The 15,778-nt window shown below is 43.8% G+C and overlaps 1 long non-coding RNA gene across 1 annotated transcript; it reads right to left on the reverse strand.

Annotated features, from left to right (window-relative positions):
* Positions 1-10,658: 10,658 nt before the first annotated feature.
* On the reverse strand, positions 10,659-15,707 carry LOC139060817 (uncharacterized). The gene is made up of 4 exons (XR_011515051.1): positions 15,244-15,707; positions 15,006-15,174; positions 12,605-12,837; positions 10,659-10,828 (listed from the first exon to the last, which is right to left on the reverse strand). It is a non-coding gene; the product is annotated as an uncharacterized lncRNA (long non-coding RNA).
* Positions 15,708-15,778: the final 71 nt, after the last annotated feature.

Raw genomic sequence — 15,778 nt, forward strand, 5'->3', positions numbered from 1 at the left:
GCTCAACTCTGTGTTCCCCCGGTAAAAAACAAAACCATTGGGATTTGCAATTCTCTTTTTAAACATAATTGACCAATATGAATAAAAAAAAACTTTATGAATCAAGATATAAGCTTGCCATACCATGAAAACACTTGAAACTCCTTTTGAGAAGTTTACTCATACGCGAACACATTATAGCAATTATTTTCAATCGTGTACCCACAATTTGCCTCGTCACCATGTCAAGTTTCAAGGCAGATTTTTTTTTAGACTCCAGGAAGCCGTATGCTTAATTCTATCCATTGTTTACTGCATTGCATTTGATTTTCTATAACAAATAAAATGAATTCTCCATTGATTGCACCGACGCTCACGTTATAATTATATGCTATTATTATTGACTAGTCTTTTATATATATTCTTGGAGGGTGGGGCTGCACTGGTGGCGTTCTACGAATTTGCGCCGCGTGTTTGTGCGGGTAAACTTAAGCGCAGAATTTTTTTTTTTTTTTGCGCGTTATGAAAACAATGCACTGCAGGTATTTTAATTAATGCAACGAGCTGTATGAAATATCAGTCAAGGGGTTGGAAACATCGCTATAGAGAATCCCGACTATTTTCTTTTGCGTGTGTATTTGGAGTTGATGCACAGTTTTCTTTATTTACTTATTTTGGCTACATTGCGCCAATTGCGCTTCCATAGAATAAAGAAACGCGCTTCCGCGCGCTTGCCGACTCGATCGCAAGGGGACAGCCTGATCAACATCAATATCAGCAGCAATGGCGGATTTGCGCTTGCCGTGGCGCTTGCGAAGTTTTCAATAGTTTTCGCCTTATAAGTGATTCTTTTGCTATTTTAACGTGTGGGGGTTCATTGTACGTTTGTTTTTTCAAGTTTGGCATGTGTTTTAACACATGTGAAGGTGTAGTCTTTTCTTCTTCAGCGGATATATGTACAAGACCCCGTTCACCGTCTATCAGGTAAGATGTGTACGTATGCTACACGCAAGCGTAGTGCTTCATTAAGCCACAGTGCACTACAAAGTTAAGCATGAACGGTACACAAAATTCACAAGTTCTAAGTATTGCCATGAACAACCATTGATTGGCGAAGTTCTCACAGGTGTTGCAGAAGTTGTTGGGCGCGGCAGTGCTGAACGTAGCGTTAGCGGCTTAAATCGTGTTTTTTTACTAGTAACAACGTGTCACTATTTCATATTATTGGCGGCGTCTCCAGGACACCAAATCGGTAACGGGGACACCAGAGCTAGAACCCGGACTGGTCCATGGGTTGGGGCTCGCCGAGGCCTGCGCGTGCTAGTAGTATATCTATGATGCCCGTAGGCTGTGTGTAAGTCGTACTTCCCGAATTTTCTGACGCATTTTAAGATCAGCTGTCCGCTTTCGCGGACAAGAAAGCAGGAGTCAGGGTGGTCCGTGGGTTGGGGCAACATAACCTGCTTCCAGTTTGGGACCGCCCTGCTTCCAGTCTAATGCTCTCCTGAGGCCTCTGTTTGCCGGTTACATGTGCCCCCCTGGAGCAGTACTTGTAAATGAATCTGATCTATCGTCGCAACGAAAAAAGCGCCCCGCGACTTCTACAACACCAGTCAGAACCTTGCCCATTGGTTTACCTATGTGTGGCCGCAAATACCTGAAACTCGATGCCAGTTCAACATATTTGTTGGCAAGGGTGTCAGGTCGTTGCTTTGTGTGGAATCGGCCTTTTCTCAATTCTTAAGAATTTAACTGGAATGCACCTGACCAGTGCTGCTCTGTGGTGCTTGCCACCAATCCCTTGGACAGGGAAGACATGAGTATCCCTGTGCATACACTTTATACGCAGTAGTGTGACCGCTTCCTTTGGGAAACTACCACGTTAGCGATATTGTGAGCGCAATGTGGCTTTCCTTCATCTTCCTCATCCGTACGTAGTGTGTCGCTTCTTCCTCGCCATAGCTCTAGCTCGGCACGAATAAAGCGGTTCCTTAGAAGTGCTGGGGTTCTGCATACCAAGGGCGTATAAGGTAACAGTGCTTGTGCCTTTAATATGTCGCATTCGATCATTTTGAGACGTGGTGGTGTTCATGCGTTAGCACAATTCCAGGACATCCACAATGTAAGAGGTACATGATTCTCTAATTGTATACTCTCTCCAGGCCTTTCTCACAACCTCAGCACAAGTAGTGGGAGCATAAAAAAACTGACAAAGCTGGTGCATGAATGTTGCCCAGTCAGAAAGATCTGGCTCTTGGATCAAAGCCAATTTTTTTTTTACATTGTAGAGCCAGACGGGCATGCTTTGAAGTTTCTAAGAACTGTCCCACCATTGCTGACTCTGTTGTACATTTATCAAACCACTTGATTCTCACCAAGCTCAAGCTATGGTGACAAAGACGCGCCACATGCTTTACAGTCACATATTGCACTCGCAATACATCTGTTATGCCAGTTTGCCGAAATGAGCATGCACAGTAGTGACGAATTCACTATGCGTGCACAGGGATTTGCCTTTCCTGTCCTATGGGCTGTTGGCAAGCATCACAATGCTACACTCGTCAGGTACACCTCAGCTTTCAGTATGTTTACATTCGGTTGCATGAACATGGAGGGAGTGCGTTCGCTGTAATCAGTACCACACATTTTGCTAATGTAGGCTTGAGTGGCTTTCCCATGTCTCCACTAAATAGTCGGAATACTTCCATGCATGATAGAACGATGAGCATTTAACCTCCAGACATGCAGCAGTCTTTATACCACTGCAAGGCAGAAGCAGCCTTCTCACCATGTTCATGCTCAAATAAATCCCATTATTAAGGCATTTTATGGGCCTCCCAAACCGCCTGCACCACCTGAATGATGTGACTTGTTGTTGCACCTGGCTGTTCATTTCATTTGGCATCCTCTGTTCGCACATATTCGTTTCCAATAATTCAAGAAAATTGCAGGGCTGGTTCGCAATCTTTTCTGTTTTCCTTATTTTTTTTATGGCCTTGTAAAACTGAGAAACGATAATGAAAAAAAGAAACAAAGGCTGCCTTCCTGTTCACCAGTGAAAGCATTGTTGCTTAGAAAGAGGCGCAGAAAAAGATGTATATGCATGTCGGACAGCCTGCACAAGGTTTTATCTTTGTCTCTTCAAACATTGCATACCTGCGTCAGTGGACTCGCTGTTCTGTAGCATTATCCCTGGCAGCGGAAGCACTGTCCCAGAGCTCTAAGGAGTCATCGGAAGCACAGTGCTAAACCTTCATCCTTGAAATGTGAAGAACGTCACTGGACAGGACGAGAGATGACAAGGTGAGACTGATTGGGGCAATGTTGTGGTGATGGGTGCCACCTGGTTGAGCGCACAGTATGGTCCCCTGTCCTGAGAAAAGCTTTTCTGGGAGCTCTACACGGTGGAAAGGGGACCAGAGAAGTACAAGCGCACCAGGGGAGAAATGAAAGTCGCATTGTGAAGCATGGTACTGTCATTTCTGGTTGCTTCATGACGCAGTAATGATAGTCGCAGCACAATATTTTCAATTTATTCTGGCAACTCACGATATGCAAGTGAATGCTGCTTACTCTGATCATGTGGCTGCGTTTCAGTGCTTGGATATTTAAGGCCACGTTGCAAAATGCACAAGAGATTTATAATCGACTTCGTATACACAGAAAATACAAGAACAGTTCTAATAGCACTGAAAAGACAGAGCATTCATGGCGTCGTTCAAGCTCAGTGTCCGTGAGCGTGCACAAGAACTAGTCTAACTGATGTTATGACTGGCCTGTGTGGTCAACGATTTGTGTCGCGCCACCAAAGCAACAGCGAAAGGCTGGACCCTTTAGATACGCCGAGCCGCCTGCAACCGTTGGAAAACGCCTAGGAGGCCCCAATAGCAATAAGACCTTATCATTTGTGCAGGCATTTTCGCCTTCTTACCCACGGCTTGCACAACACCCTGATGTCTGCTTAGTCTCCACAGTGTTGTCTCCCTTCAGCAAGTGGGACGATTAAGCTTCGTGTGTGCATTCGTTATTTCTCTTTGTCCTCGGCAGGGAAGATGCCAGCGTTGTGTGCGTGTGTGTGTGTGTATGCGCATGTCAGTGCCTTTCCTTCTACTGAGCCAGTGGGGGTTAGAAAATTAGTTGAACACTTCCATGTATCGAGCGGCAGCCGCCAGCGTGGAGAGTGTTTTCTCTCTCCTTTTCTTGAGCGAGGGTATTCCAAACACTATAAAGGACGTCTTCGCTAATGGACTTCAGCCTTCAGTTTTTGAGCAAACTAGCATGTCTGTCGCTCACCATCGGGAAACTTGCAGAGTTGACCACTCCGTAACAATGTGAAGTAAACATTCATTGCTACTCGTTGAATTGTTGCCGTATCTCCTGCCTGGCCCCCTCAGCACTCATGAGCCGCTGCAAAATGCAGTCAGCGGCACGATCCGACAACCAATGGTAAGCTCCAGACCACCAAGCCCACGCTACTTCCACAGTCTTGGGTTCCCATCTTTAATACGGAGCAGCAACAAAAAAAGAATTGACATCTGTGAATAAGGTATGCGGATGTGGGCTGCTTCCCTTGAACATAGGAGGCAAATGCCTTCAGGAAGTTCAGTTGCACTTTGTTATATGAAAAGGCGTCTCACCAAGATTGGAAGTTGCAAACCGACAAGTGCAGTGCATAGATCACACACTAACAATCCTGTCTCCAAATTATCAAAATGATGCACAGTGGGAAAACAACTGAAATTTTAAACAAAAGCCATCATGGTCTCAACGAAGCCCTGCTTCAGCCAGAGTCAAGGTTACATGCACAAATGTCTCTATGTAAAACGTGCTGCCTGCAATATCACCAACCATGGCACGTGACTTTCGTAAGCCAACCAATGTTAAATGCCATCCCTGGATATGTGCCCCACAGCAAAAAAGGAAGAGAAGAAAAAAAGGAAAGAAAAGACGGCTCGTAAGCGAGTATGACGTGAACCCTTGGCTCCGTCATGGGGGAAGATGAAGAAGGAAGTTCACTAGGAGGCAAAGGGGCTGAGTGCCGTCACTTTTAGCACTCGCGTCCTGGCAGCGTGAAAATGCAACATTTCAATTTCTTCCATTTCCTTTAATAATGAACTAATTAGAAATATTTGTTTGAGGAAATGCTCCCTTGACGGCATCTTACAACTTCCAATGTACCTATAACTAAAATTTGCCATGGTGCTTAATGAGAGGGGCTTTTCAGCCCAAATTAGATCCTGCAGACTATAGTACTGTATGGAAAATATGGTACATGGAACTGTAAAATTTAATTTTCCACAGCAATTTCTACCTGTGCAGTTGGAGTTGGCTTTGTCATAGCATAGATATGAGGACCGTGAAACAACCTTTATTCCCTAAAGATCCTGTCCTGTAGTATATTTGAGCATTTACATAAAGGCATGGAGACCCTCAGTGTGTTGCAATCTAAGTGGCAGCATATAGGTGGTGTGTGCTGCCTGTAGAGATGCCACTGTAAGCCATCTATGTATTGGCGGATTTCTGAATTGTGGATGGGAGAAGGCTCATGGCTGCTCTGCCTTTGCACCAAGCACTGCAGAGCACAGTGCTACAATTTTCTGTTTGTGCAGTTCGAAGAAAATTATTCCTGCAGTGGCAGTGACTACACAGAAAATGCACCCTACGAGAGTGGACAGAGTTCCAATGTGACTGTGGTTTGAAATGGTCCAGCCCCTGTGTATACAAGCACCGATTTTCCCAGACAAGTGTGACAGTGCCTGGCTTTGAATGCAGTGTGCTGCTTCATAAATATTGCAGTTGCCCAGCACTAAGCTGCCTGGATTATGTGGTTGCCATAATGACTTCTCTGTACCCGTGGGACAAATATTTGCACTCGAAATAGCGACAGCAGCCATGCATTTCCTGCTGACATAGAATTAGGTTCCACAATGTCATCTGATGTATGCACATGCTGTGATGTGGTTGGTGTGGCCATGCTCTTTTTTCCTCCCTTCAAGTATGCTGGTAAACTGCCACTAGTTACAGATGTCTGCAAGGAGTGCACACTGTGTGAGTGCTGCACATGAATTGAAATTACGATCACCACAGTGATGATAAAGGACACATTGAAAGGTAATCTGACAACACTTATCAAGACTGTCTACAAGTTTTCTGTGAGAGATTTCCTCAGGGTTGACAAAAACCATCTTAGGGACCATTTAATGGGGTGTAACCGCCCACATTATGAGATGGAAGAAAAGGAAGCCATTAGGATTTCTCTGGTGGTGCAAGGTGCTCAAATAGATGGCTTTGATTGCAGTAGACATAAATATTATCATTCTTTCTGTCTGGGCACATAACTTCTTTGCCAACCTCTCTGTCATCTCTGTAGCACATTAATTTAGGATAGTAACTCCACTCTGACGCAGGAGATAAAAGTGCATGCCAGACATGCTGACCACACTGACTTGGAGAGTGCCACTTTCTTAAATGTGGCAAAAGTCTGTGTTTTGGGCGAAATAAGAGCTCATAGGCAATTTTTATCTGTGATAAACAGAAATATGTGCTGCCAGTGGTCAGACGTCATTGAGGTCGAGCTTCTCAAGCAAGTAGATGCCATCGAGAAGACCAAAGAAGCCAGTGATTAGCCATTGTGCGCAGCAGCTTCAAATGGCAAAGTCCAGCTGGGATTTCTCTGCACAAGGTCACCAAGTGGCATTCCTAAGTAACAGATATTTTTTACCCTAAACTGCTACCCTAGAGTGGCTGGAACATGCACCGTTCGTTCCAAGCATGCAGCTGTTATCAAAGCTTAGTTTAGTCAATTATTGAGGCTTAAGATCGTTTTAATGATGTACAGTAGAAAACAATTGTAAAAGAATGTAAAAAAAATTTGAACTGTGTTGACTCTTTGGTGGCATACTGTTGCTATTCCTGAAGTTACGTCCTCAAATGACTTATGCTCCAGGTATTTGAGTAAAAACTATGGGTGTGGAAATATCAATTTTTTAATTTCAAAGCTAATTCGAATAATGAAACCTAAGTGCGAAGCGAATACTTTTCGAATATGAATACTATTGGTATTGCAAAAATCCATTTCTTTTCACCAACCAGAGGTGCAAAATAGTTATACTACATAGACTGCATAGCAAATAATGTACAGGGATATTATGCTTCGTGGTTAACAAAATTCTCTAATACAACACTTTTGTTTGACAATGTCATAATTGTAGTTACTTAATGTTTCATGAAGCAAGGACAACAGCTCAACATGTTCGAAGAGCAGTGACACCTAGTGCATGTCACCATCGATTCAGACATCAAAAAGAGCTGCTTAAGTGTCTGGTATCAGCAGGTCGCCCTTCGCAAGCCGAGCCAACAGTGGGCACCACGCTTACACCATCGCTCAAACGGATCTTCTTTTTGGACCAAAATGTCATCATGCAAATATCTTTAAACCTGCGATTGTGGTAGTGAAAATTTCTGCCACGAGTGAAAATTTATGCTGGTTGATAAGCTCATCAGAGTCTTTCCACAGTGCTGATGTGGAAGTGGCCCGTTCAGAAGCTTTTGTTGTTGAATGCATACTTCGGTTCCTTGGTGATGAAATTACCCTTCCTTTCTCTAAATCCAAGGGCGAGATCTCGCATTCTGAATGTTTGCTTGCGCTCTCATTATTCGCCTTCACTGTGCTTTCGTCAGCGGTCGTCTGCTTGGTGAAGCGGGAGCGCCAATTGAACACTGCCTACTCACTGATGTAGGAGGTGAAGCAAACATTCAGAAAGTTAGAAGCTGGCGCAATTTCATCTCAGGTTGTTAATCCAGTTTGACATTGAAGCATCCTGGTAGTATTAAAGTACTTTAGAATGAGGTTCCAGAAGCATTGCCAAGTTTGCCACTTGGTGAAATTTGTAGTTTGGAACAATTTAGGCTCTTGGCAAGATTAGCAGTGAACACAGAGGTTTACACATGGCGATTGGTGTTGTCCAAATGCATGAAGAGGTCACAGTATAGGTACTTAAGCTAGTGTCGGGTAACCATAAGCACCCGTAGGGGCCCCGTGACAGTGTCTCCTTTAACTTCAGATATGCTTCACTGCATGATGATAAATATGCTTCGCTGCATAACACGACTCTGCTGCAGCAAAGGTGACTTAAACCGACAACAGCCGAGAAGGTGCAAATCGCACTGCGCTGCCTGGTTCTTGCTGTTGGCCTTATTTTTCTTCTTTTCACAGTGTCCTTACTTTAAGTGCACTCCAGAGTTACAATGCAGGAATATGCATGTGTGCACAAGCTTTCTTTCAAGAGTAACTCACGATCATAAGTTACGTCATCATGGTTTCGTACTATGTTACGGCATCATAAGCGAGACATAATAAAGGGGGCCTCAAAGGCTGCGGGAGAGACATAATCTTTTGTGCGAGATTGTGCTATCCTTGCTGCACGCAGTGCAATATTATGACTCTCAAAATGGTGGCATTGTCGATTATGAATGTTTCCTTACTGCGTTAAAAAAATGTGTAGTGCATCTTTCAGATAATAATGGCATTATAGCTTCAGAGTTGTTCCAAGTTTTGGGGACTTGTTCACTAAAAGTACATTATTAGAAAAACTTTAGAATGTCTAGGTCATAATTGCATTTGAAGAACTGTAGGTCTTCCTACACATAGCAATTAGTAGCTTACTGTGCGATGTTGAAGGTGGTTTTTATTCATAGGCCCTACGCAGAGAGCAGCAACACAATGCCTGGCATGTGACCAGGGTTCATAACAGTGTTTGCATTTCCAGTGCTCGTAACTGATTCCAGTATTAGTGCATAAATTTGCTTTATGAATTCTTTGTAGACAGAAGGTGCTTGAATATTGGTTGCATGAAATGCTCCAATGCACTGTATACGTATAGGGCGTCTTTTATTACCGTACAGATTTTCTCGTTTTCAAGTTATGAGCGCGGAAAATGTGGCATTCTTGCAGAGGAATTCCTCTAATGCACTCTCATTTCTTACAAATCTTGAAAGTTGCACCTAATTCAAGATATTCATCATTGAATTTCACTGGTAAATCGAGGCAATATTGGAACTGAGTGTGCTGGGAGTGCAGAAAAGAAGGTCCCGCTATCTCATCAGATGGAAACATCTTGGCCAGTCATTGTAGCTGCTGATACGACACACTTTGCCTGGCAAGCATGTGCGTCAGTGTGCCATATCAGGCTATCATTTAAGCTTTGTCCCACACTTCTTGACAGGGCACTGCCGCCTGATGTGGAGGAGGATGCACCAAGTTTTGATTGTACTCAATTGAGCGCGATAATGAATATCTCAAAATAAGTGCAATTTTCGAGATTTAGAAAAAGAAAGGGTGTGCGTTCACATGCGACTGCCTCCAAATATGCCATTTAGAAGGCTGCCGCCAAGTTACTAATAAAAAAAGTGACTGAATTTTTCAAAATTAATTTTCTGAAACTCGCATTATTAGCAGCATAGTGTGTCCACCTCACCTAGAAACTCCTTTGCAAAAACGCTGGGCTCTCCGTGCTCAAAACTTTTTGCTAAATATCTGCACGGTTAAAAAAAAGTAGATATGCACAATTGTTTATGCATGAAAGTCGTACACTATTTCAAGATTTTTGCCCTTCTATGCAACACCAGAAAAATTGGAAATAGAAGCTTCAGGTGACCTATCTGATTTGTTGCAAGTTGCATGGCCATATTATTGTTTTAATTTTTCACTATTCCCTTTTACTGTGATGTCACCACTGCAGCAGCTCAATGGCTGTGGCTTTTCATTCCAGGTCACAAAGCTGCACCCAGGTAGAGGCAGATTCCAAAAATGCTTGTGTACTTAAGTATAGCTGCACATTACAGAAGCCGAGGCCCTCAACAATCATCCGTAGCCCTCTTGTAGCCCACGAGTTCCTTATATTTTATTGGGATTGAAGAGCAACGTTTGTGCTATATCCCTCTATTTCAGACGAAATAATGTGCATGCAAAATTATATCTTCATTACTTTACACCATAGTACCAATATCTGTCGTGCGTTAATTTTTGATGTCTTTGCATTTGCTATAGCAAGGATTTTTAAACATCAGCCACAAAAGAAAAAATAAATGGTCAAAGAACCAAGAAATGGTGTGTCGCAGCTCCCTTCTTTTTTTAATTGGCGGCAAGTTTTGCACTCGTTGTGTACTTCAAAAGAAGTGTTACCTTCCTGCTTTGGAACTTTGTGGTTTTGTTCTGCCAGCTGCTCGACCAAAACAAGCAAAATGTACTTCGGATATTCCACAATTCTGTATGCATTTGGTACAATAAAATTTGTTTCAAGAATGGACAAATGCAGTGATGGTTGTATTGAAAACTGCAACATGCCGATTTTAGTTTCATGCTTCATTAATTTTCTCAGAGCCCCAAAGCATGCGAGGTTTGAAAATATATCATGCGACGAAGTGCTGGCCTGCCATGACATTAGTGCACTCGGTCTAGAGAACTGATTGATGCTGCACATACATTGAACATGGTGGCCATGACCATCCCTCATGAATTGGCATTCCCTGCCTAAACCACCTCACCAACACAGCCTGTTAACAGCAAGAAAGCTGACGAGGCTTCCAAGAATTTCTATGCACTATTAGTATCACCCTACTGAAATTACTCCATTTGTTTGCTGACAATTGTCTTGACGAAAGTGGAAGCCGAATCGGTTGTGTTCAATCAGTTTTATTTACATACAACCTATTATAATGTGGACCTTTCTTCGCCTCTTCAACTGTTCCACAGCTGCTGCTGCCATCTTGCATGCCACATCGAGGAGGGGGGGGCGGGGCAATGTACATGGCAGGAGCATGGGCGGATTTTCCAAGGAACTCTGGAAAGCTGTAATCAAATTGCGGGCAAAGTTTAAAAAGTCTTAAATACAAAAAGGGTGAAGAGTGTTGTAACCTTGTACATGTTGATCACACCACATGTTTCAGCTGCAGCTGTAAGTGCCTTGTATCAACCAAGCTACAGTTCTTGCAATAATCCACTTTGTGATACTCGGTATGAATTGATAAGACTAGCTGCTATTCTAGTGGTTGTGCAGGCCACAAGGGAACAGTGCCTGGCCTTTGTGCTCGTATGTGCAAATTTCTCTCTTTCGGTCTCGCCCAAGCCACACCAAAATGTTATCCACAAGTGTCGTGCCAAAAAGGCCTGGCAACATCTTGTACTAAGCCGTTTGACCCATTTTATTGCACTGATGCACACGGTGCAACCAAATGTAGGAAATGACATTGCCTAGGTGATTAGTAAATTACCCTTCTAAAATACCACAAGAGCAACTTTGCTGTGGCAAGAGCCTTAGCAAAAACATAAGAGACACACAAATATGAAGGAAAAGCGACACCTTCAAGTTCCCGCACCAACTCACCGTGACAAGCACAGATATTGACAGTGTCTGCTTGAGCTTAGTTATTTGGAGATACATGCAGTTGAATGCTTTTACGAGCATTGAGATGCCCCACTATGCTAGCTTGCCTTTTATGGCTATAGAAAGTTGTATACTGCCACAAGTCTGCCTATTCCGATTAGAATCTATATTGAAGCTGCTTTGAGCAACAGGTGGTATTCTATTTCAGCGCTAATGATACATTGAGAGTAGTGTGCCTAGAAGGAATAGACAAAAGCATTGCAGAAGCTGCAGTACTTTGTGCTCGCTGAATGATCACACGAGAAGGTAAAGATGCCATCAGAAAGCATCTTTCGTATGGAGTCTCTTTAAAAGAAAAACACTACAACTAGACATGGTGACAGTTGTGGGCAAACTAAAAATATAATGATAGTTCAAGGTGTGGTATGGCATGTTTATGCTATTTCTGAAAAAAATAAACACGGCAAGTGTGTCCATGCCAACAATTGACACAGGATGTGCAGATGCAAAACTGCAATACAGCACCACGCCGTCAAAACGACAGTATGCAAGTGGTGGTCCAGCATCAAAACTTCAATGTCCCTACACTGCAACACTGGGTGGCCAGCAGGCACTGCTCTGTCGGGCACAGGACGTGGCAGCAACTATTTCTCCTAAGGATTCAATAAACGGATTTCTCTACCTCACCCGCCATGCGATGCGCCATGTGAGGGAATGACAGTGCCACTACTCTCACAGGATATGGATGGTGCACAACACCACCTTGAGCATCGGAGCGCACGTCTGTCTGTGAGCTCTTTGTACTACAAACACAAGTGGTGCATGCAAGGTAACATTTAACACATCACTGCCAAATGCCATCAACGAACAGAAGCAGCAAAGAAAGCTGCTTACATAATTTTCAGTGTGTCAGAACTGCATATTTTTTACATCCTGTCTGCATGCCGCATTGTTCATCACTGCTAAAAAGTGCATAGTTGCATGGTACTTTTTTTCGATTTTGTGCACTTTCTTTTGTCCTGAAAAAATAACCACATAAAAATAAAGCAGATGTTTCTCAATGAGCTGTAAGTACTAAAGTTGCTCAAAAGGGTAGTTTACTGAATTGATTGCATTTGAGTACTGCAGGCCTAGTTTCTTTCGGTCTTTCTCTTTTAAAGCCTCGGCACAAGTTAGCTGAAACACCCTGTATACTGGACAGCTTGCCTGGCTGCCCGCACCGCCGAGGCGGAGTATCTTACGTTTTTGTGGTGCACTTGTCGCCGTCTCGTGGCACCGGTCGTCCATCCTTATCGCGCACACGCCAGCGTCGTCTGGTGTTCCAATTGGCTGCAGCAAAGCGGACAGCTCTGGCGGGCAGGAAAAAAAGTGGTCCGCAAGCGATCGGGCTTGCTGCCACGTTTAACGCCTGCTTTTATCTGCCTGGCCAAGAGCTTTGCCCGGTTTAGCCGCTCCGTCTTCAGTGTGAACGTGCCTTTAGAGTAAAAAATCAACAGCTTACGCTTCCACATTTTTTGCTTGGTAGCTACATTCAATTTGCTTGCTCCTCGTCTTTTAGATGTCTAGGCTCCTCACATTTTAACGTGGCTGAATAGTGCACAAATCAGAAACGAGAGTTTCTGTGGCCTAGCCTTCTCCCACTTGCAAGGATACCATCCAAAATTGACCTATTTTTCTTATGGGGTGCCCACTGATTATGACGATGCTGACATCGAAGGATCTCGAGTGGTTCTCTAGCATTTTGGTGACAAACGGAATACAGTAAATGCCGAGCTACAACTGACTTGATATCTGTCAGCACCAATGAACGCAGTAAGTATTCTCACTAAATTGAGAATCCAGCCCAACAGCAGATGGACACCAGTGGTTTGAATCCCCCGTGTTGGCAAATTTAACTGGCTGAAATCAAGCATTTAAAAGACGCACTTAGTTCCATCCCTTCAATCTGTGAGCATAATGAAGATCAAAGGTCAGGTTATGTGGCTGCAGCACCTTCTGTTCATGCAGCATACCTTGTGTGCAAGCCACATCTATTTACAACAGAAACAGCGCTTTCCACCCGTGAGCTAATGTTCGGTGTTAAAATATGGTAGAATTTTTTATCCAGCCAACGCGTGCACGCTGAAATCCAAGTGGTACAGCCAATATGTGCCTGTTTAATCACTGCAATGCATTGAGACACTTCCGACAACGCACGGCTGTACCAGAAAAGGTTTTAATTTTTTTCACTAATGCCATGTACTTATGAACTTTTATGAATGTACCTGCAGCTTTCGCAGGCTTCTCGAGCGTAAAGTGGCCTGTGTGTTATTGCTATTCAGCCGGAGTGCAATAGGAGCCAGTCAAATGAGTAAAACATGAAGTCAATGTGCACACAAAGACTACATGTACCCTTGCATGACTTCGTGCCACAGGTAGCCAACAGCTTCCAATTCACAGTTCTTGTAATATGCTTGTGGCAGCCATCTACAGTGATCTATTTGATTTAACGGGGATGTGTATGTTGGCTGAAAAAGAGAAAATATGCTAGGAAATATATTAACACCGATGGATGCAATATATCCTTTCCGGTAGAGTTTTGCACAGAAAAGTTAGCAGATTCCATGCATATGTGAAAATCGGTTATAAGTGAAGCCTTTGTAATGTTCAGTAAAATGCAACCACTCGTTTACTTCTATAATTCTGCACACAATGCATGTCCTGGTCTCGTTTAGTTCATTTTTGTCCATACTCGGTTGCTTTCGATGCTGACTTTCCGACTTCTCTGTGGCTGACTTCTTAAATTTCCTGTTGTATACTTAATTTCTTGCCTCTTGTTCTACGTGTCTACCCAGTGGTACATGTTGAGCTGCACTTAACAGGTAACCAAGTTGCCATTTGGACACATGCCAAGCAGCACATATCCAGTGCCATACACAGTGACCAATATTGGCAGGACTGCAGCAGCCACCACCCACTGAGCAAGGAAGAGGCAAAGCGGGTTTCGTTTTAAGAACCGCTCATTAAAGTTATTCAATCAATCAATCAAAAATATGTAGCAGCTTGCATATGTAGGAATGCGATTTATTCGCGATGCTAATAATTTGATCACCTGTTTTGGTAGCTGTGGGCACGAGAAATTTAGACACCTAACCGCACCAAAATTCAGCTATTATGAAAACGCGGAATTTCGATCAAAAGAGTCGATTTGCCGCTGTGGTGGTTTGAAGGACGGCGACAGAATAAACCAAACATTGTAGAAAGGGAAGTAAACAATCTGCGCAACCGCTCTATCGCATGTTTGACAAAGAAATTGACGAAAAAATGTGCTTAACGTGATTCAGAAACATGTCTACACAGGAACGTTCAATGGTAGAAATTACACTTCACCGCTACAGAGTAGCGAAGTTGCCCTGAATAGTGGGACCAATATTTTCCGACCGCCCAACAAAGGGTGAAGTGCGCACAGTATGTACGGCAACACTTGCTTTGTTCACCGCAGTAATGCCACCCTGTGATGGAGACAACTACGACAAACGGTCCGCATTTCTTCAGCAGCGAGCAGCGAGAAAAAGTGAAACATTTTTTTACCGAGTCAGAAATAAGCCAAGCGTGTTCCTGACGGTATGTAACGGCATGCCTCTGGAAGAAAGGGGTCCATACCTCGGGGTTCAAATTCCGCAGACACGGCATGCACTTCAGCGTAGCCGTCAATTTGCGGTTGAGCAAGCGACGTTTTTGCATTTTCTGTTCCGCATCAGCATCTTCTAGCCAGCGAGAGAGCACCTTGAAAACCAGCACGACGGGCGCCGTCTCGCTGAACAATCAAGACCTAAAATTTAAAAGAAAACACAACTATTAGCGCTTATTGTTTCAAATTTTGTGATTTCAGTAGACTTACCTTGATGTTGTTGCATATTTCTTGTAGATCCATGTTGCTTTCACGGTCATTTCCGCCAACATAAAGAACGGCGAAATCGACACGCTCGAAGCGCATCGTGGAGACAGCCCACGCCAGCCACACTGAATTGTAGCCAGCAAAACTGAATGTGCAGTCTTTAATAGACTCAATTAGGCACAGGCGCGACCTATTAAAGAATTTAACCTGACTCGCCGACAATGACGCCGCGCAAGGACGGCATGACTGAACACGATCCAGCGAGGCGTAACAAGACCACGCGAACGAACCTACGTGAGCCGGCAGAAACCACAGGGATTTAGCAGCAGCACCTAGCAGCGTCTTTCCCTAGGCGTACAAGTACCTATCTGGGGGCAGGGAGTACGGCACTGGCTCACGTCACATCCGGTTTGCCTCTAAACCGGGTACAGCCGGCCTGCGGGGATACGCTTCTGCCTGTAATGCCCGCAAACATACACTGAGCTACGATGAAGGTGCATGAGGATTCGAATTCAACTTTTTGATTGAAATAGTTTGG

This window comes from Dermacentor albipictus, chromosome 6 (genome assembly GCF_038994185.2).
Source record: "Dermacentor albipictus isolate Rhodes 1998 colony chromosome 6, USDA_Dalb.pri_finalv2, whole genome shotgun sequence".
Taxonomy (NCBI): domain Eukaryota; kingdom Metazoa; phylum Arthropoda; class Arachnida; order Ixodida; family Ixodidae; genus Dermacentor; species Dermacentor albipictus.